The sequence below is a fragment of the Xylocopa sonorina genome, unplaced genomic scaffold (genome assembly GCF_050948175.1).
Source record: "Xylocopa sonorina isolate GNS202 unplaced genomic scaffold, iyXylSono1_principal scaffold0079, whole genome shotgun sequence".
NCBI classification, from domain to species: Eukaryota; Metazoa; Arthropoda; class Insecta; order Hymenoptera; family Apidae; genus Xylocopa; species Xylocopa sonorina.
In genome coordinates this window covers 177,501-182,500 of record NW_027490150.1, presented here as the reverse complement: position 1 = coordinate 182,500, position 5,000 = coordinate 177,501, and the positions used below count along the sequence as shown (strand labels likewise).

At 41.7% G+C, this 5,000-nt stretch overlaps 1 non-coding gene across 1 annotated transcript in view; it reads left to right on the top strand.

Moving 5' to 3' along the window:
- Positions 1-4,670: 4,670 nt before the first annotated feature.
- The window catches only part of LOC143432352 (small subunit ribosomal RNA), a 1,925-nt gene continuing 1,595 nt past the window's right edge, over positions 4,671-5,000 (top strand). The window contains exon 1 of the ribosomal RNA XR_013102982.1: positions 4,671-5,000. This exon is cut by the window's right edge and continues 1,595 nt beyond it. This is a non-coding gene — a ribosomal RNA (small subunit ribosomal RNA).

Genomic DNA, 5,000 nt, shown 5'->3' with positions numbered 1-5,000 from the left:
AAAAAAAAAGAATACCGCCGCCGGACACCTGACGTTTGATGACGTAATATCGAACGTCGAGTGTCGGCGGCTTTTTTTATGACTCGAAGCAAAGCAATACGCCGCTGGAACTTGGAAAAAAAAAAAGAATACCGCCGCCGGACACCTGACGTTTGATGACGTAATATCGAACGTCGAGTGTCGGCGGCTTTTTTTATGACTCGAAGCAAAGCAATACGCCGCTGGAACTTGGAAAAAAAAAGAATACCGCCGCCGGACACCTGACGTTTGATGTCGTAATATCGAACGTCGAGTGTCGGCGGCTTTTTTTATGATTTTTTATGAGAAAGAGAACTGAAGGACATGTTCAAGCATAGGCGGCCGCCTGACGGCGGCCGCGTTCTTTAATAGCCAAACCTACACCGGATAGTAGAACGTGCCCGTTGTACAAGTCGCATTATTCACAGTCAAGTACCCGACGGTACCGGTTTAGGTTTGGCTAGTAAAGAATTGCGCCCGAGATTGACAGCAGAATACAAATGTCGGACCGGGAGTTGGTTTGGAAAAATTCCAACCGAGAGCTAAAGTTCGTACCTCGATGGTAGTTTGATAAAAAAAATTCCCACCGAGAGTTAAAGTTCGCATATTGGTGGTAGTTTGACAAAAAAAATTCCTACCGAGAGTTAAAGTTCGTACATTGGCGATAGTTTGACAAAAAAAATTCCTACCGAGAGTTAAAGTTCGTATAATGAGGGTAGTTTGACAAAAAAAATTCCTACCGAGAGTTAAAGTTCGCATATTGGTGGTAGTTTGACAAAAAAAATTCCTACCGAGAGTTAAAGTTCGTACATTGGCGATAGTTTGAAAAAATTCCTACCGAGAGTTAAAGTTCGTATAATGAGGGTAGTTTGACAAAAAAAATTCCTACCGAGAGTTAAAGTTCGCATATTGGTGGTAGTTTGACAAAAAAAATTCCTACCGAGAGTTAAAGTTCGTACATTGGCGATAGTTTGAAAAAATTCCTACCGAGAGTTAAAGTTCGTACCTCGATGGTAGTTTGATAAAAAAAATTCCCACCGAGAGTTAAAGTTCGCATATTGGTGGTAGTTTGACAAAAAAAATTCCTACCGAGAGTTAAAGTTCGTACATTGGCGATAGTTTGAAAAAATTCCTACCGAGAGTTAAAGTTCGTACCTCGATGGTAGTTTGATAAAAAAAATTCCCACCGAGAGTTAAAGTTCGCATATTGGTGGTAGTTTGACAAAAAAAATTCCCACCGAGAGTTAAAGTTCGCATATTGGTGGTAGTTTGACAAAAAAAATTCCTACCGAGAGTTAAAGTTCGTACATTGGCGATAGTTTGACAAAAAAAATTCCTACCGAGAGTTAAAGTTCGTATAATGAGGGTAGTTTGACAAAAAAAATTCCTACCGAGAGTTAAAGTTCGCATATTGGTGGTAGTTTGACAAAAAAAATTCCTACCGAGAGTTAAAGTTCGTACATTGGCGATAGTTTGAAAAAATTCCTACCGAGAGTTAAAGTTCGTATAATGAGGGTAGTTTGACAAAAAAAATTCCTACCGAGAGTTAAAGTTCGCATATTGGTGGTAGTTTGACAAAAAAAATTCCTACCGAGAGTTAAAGTTCGTACATTGGCGATAGTTTGAAAAAATTCCTACCGAGAGTTAAAGTTCGTATAATGAGGGTAGTTTGACAAAAAAAATTCCTACCGAGAGTTAAAGTTCGTACATTGGCGATAGTTTGAAAAAATTCCCACCGAGAGTTAAAGTTCGCATATTGGTGGTAGTTTGACAAAAAAAATTCCTACCGAGAGTTAAAGTTCGTACATTGGCGATAGTTTGAAAAAATTCCCACCGAGAGTTAAAGTTCGCATATTGGTGGTAGTTTGACAAAAAAAATTCCTACCGAGAGTTAAAGTTCGTACATTGGCGATAGTTTGACAAAAAAAATTCCTACCGAGAGTTAAAGTTCGTATAATGAGGGTAGTTTGACAAAAAAAATTCCTACCGAGAGTTAAAGTTCGCATATTGGTGGTAGTTTGACAAAAAAAATTCCTACCGAGAGTTAAAGTTCGTACATTGGCGATAGTTTGACAAAAAAAATTCCTACCGAGAGTTAAAGTTCGTATAATGAGGGTAGTTTGACAAAAAAAATTCCTACCGAGAGTTAATAATCGTACATTGACGATAGTTTGAAAATATTCCTACCGAGAGTTAAAGTTCGTATAACGAGGGTAGTTTGATAAAAAAAATTCCCACCGATAGTTAAAGTTCGTATATCGGCGATAGTTTGGAAAAAAAAATTCCCACCGAGAGTTAAGAAACGTACATTGACGTTAGTTTGAAAAAATTCCCACCGAGAGTTAAAGTTCGCATATTGTCGACAGTTCGAAAAAAAAAATTCCTATCGAGAGTTAATAATCGTACATCGACGATAGTTTGGAAAAAAAAATGCCGAGCGAGAGTTAGAATCGTCCGCGGTAGCTTGAAAAAGTTCCGAGAGGGAGTTAATATTCCGCGACGAAAAAATTCGATCGCGTTCTTTCGCTATTTTCTCGTTAATTAAACCGTTGACCTGTAAATTTTTTTTGAAAAACCTTAATAAAACCTATTGATTGTACTTACCGTAGCATTGTTTGATCGAATTAATTATTTTTAACCATTTGGAAACGACGCTTCCGGAGGTTTTTTGCGATTTGTCGATAATTTTTATTTATAAACAAATGATTTTTTTTTAATAATATCGCTTAATTTAATAGTAGTAATCGATCGTACGTGTTAAATTTTCGATATTTCTTTTCTTTCGTTTTTTCGAATTTTGCAACTGCTTTTTTTCTATGTTCCGATCGATTAAATTTTGTTATATCTCGAAAATATGTTTATTCGTCATTGTTTAATAGGTCTACACAATTTCCGTGCATAAAAGTTCAACGTTAATAGGACTTTATACGTGTGTTCGCCGCGCGACTAAGTTACAACGGTCTCTCCGGACGGTCCGTTGCCGCGCGAGTTTACCACCGTAAGCGCCCGTGCGTCGGACCGCGCGGCGCCGGCCTACCGGCCGGCCGTTTCGTATCTGTAAGGAGACTCGCTGGCTCGAGCCGGCCGGCCGGAGTAGCGCTCGGGCGCGTGGCTATTCTATGACCTCGGTTGAGAAGCAGTCCACCGCTCCTCGAGAATACGTTCTCGACTGCTCTGTGCCGTGTCGGTGATCGAATTTTTCTCCACACTGCATGGCCACGGGTCGGAGTCTTTGACCGAATGTCCCAATTGTGGCAAGCGTCCTAAGGCGGCGTTGGTGACCTTTTATGCGAGTTTTTCAAACTCGGGTATAAATTGTACCACCCTTGCATCAATTCTGGAACTTTGGAATCCGAGTTCTCGGACCGACAAAGTTTAAAATTAACGAAATAAAAAAATGGACGTGACAACGTGTACGAAATGTCCAGTACGCTAAGAGAGCGTGGATTTATATATACCTATCCAGTCTCCAAAAAGCTATAATGCTAAAGTGCTAAAATACAGGAAAAGCCCGAATAATAATATACGTTGACCATAACACTCGAACTATATAAGTTGACCTAACACTCGAACATATATAAAACGAAACCGCAAACAAACAAATCCATAAAAATGAAACCGCCCGAAAGAGAAAATTTCCTGAGCACGAGCCCGTTAAGGGGACGGATGGTATATGGCATTTACGACACAAATATGTTGTTGCAGCCAGAGCAGGCTCGATACGAACTTCCAAAAGGTGTCCCGTGTCGATTGCCCAGCGCGCACTTTATACGCGCCAGCTCGCCCGCTATGGGCGAGATACAAAATATACTTCAGCGTGACACAATTGTACGCGCTTGCCCATCGTCGATGCCCAGCATGTTCTCGCAAGAGATGTTCGTGCTATAGACGATGGTAAAGGTCCAAGAGAGATATTTTTCAGCGTGACGCGACTGTCCGCGCTTCCTCGCCTGGATGACCAGCATGTTCTCTGTACGCGCTATTTTAATGCCCAGCGTGAAAGAGATGTCCGTGCTTTCGGCGATCATTAACTGCCCAGCGTGAAAGTTGCATACGCGCTTGCATCGTCGATGCCCAGCATGTTCTCGCAAGAGATGTCCGTGCTATAGACGATTAAAGGTATATATCTCTCGAAAAATCAGCGTGAAAATTGTATACGCGCTTCCTCGTCGATGCGCGTCGACGGTCTCGCGAGAGATCTCCGCGCGGTAGACGATGTATATTTCAGCGCGAAGTGTATACGCGCTTCCTCGACCGGTTCAGTTGGAAGGCATATAAGATCTTTTACATTGAAAACCACAACAAATGGGAACTGTACGATTCGAATGGGGAGGGTGCAATACCTCGGCGAAATTTGTTGGTTGGAAGTTATGTGTTTTCGACGTAGCGTATTGTCACCGAAATAAATAATGTGCTCGAGCGAGTTCCGAAAGAGGTTCCGCTAGCCGCATCCACTGCACTGACACAACTAAACGGTATCGCCGTTCACGGACGAGCGATACCGATATATGCCACTACATATGATGTGATACGATTCGTATCGTCGATCGGTGTCTCGGGGAGAACCGACGACGTTTGTGGAGGAACTACTATGTGACGATGGTGAGAGAAAGTAAAGAGGAGAGAGAGAGAGGAGTAACGAATAGTACGGTTCCCTGGTTGATCCTGCCAGTAGTCATATGCTTGTCTCAAAGATTAAGCCATGCATGTCTCAGTACATACCGAAATAAGGTGAAACCGCGAATGGCTCATTAAATCAGTTATGGTTTCTTAGATTGTACACGAAATTACTTGGATAACTGTGGTAATTCTAGAGCTAATACATGCAAATCAGAATTCCGACCAGAGATGGGAGGAATGCTTTTATTAGATCAAAACCAATCGGTGGCGTGCGGTTCGCCCGTGCGTCCATCGTTTGCTTTGGTGACTCTGAATAACCCACAGCTGATCGCACGGTCATTTAGCACCGGCGACGAATCTTT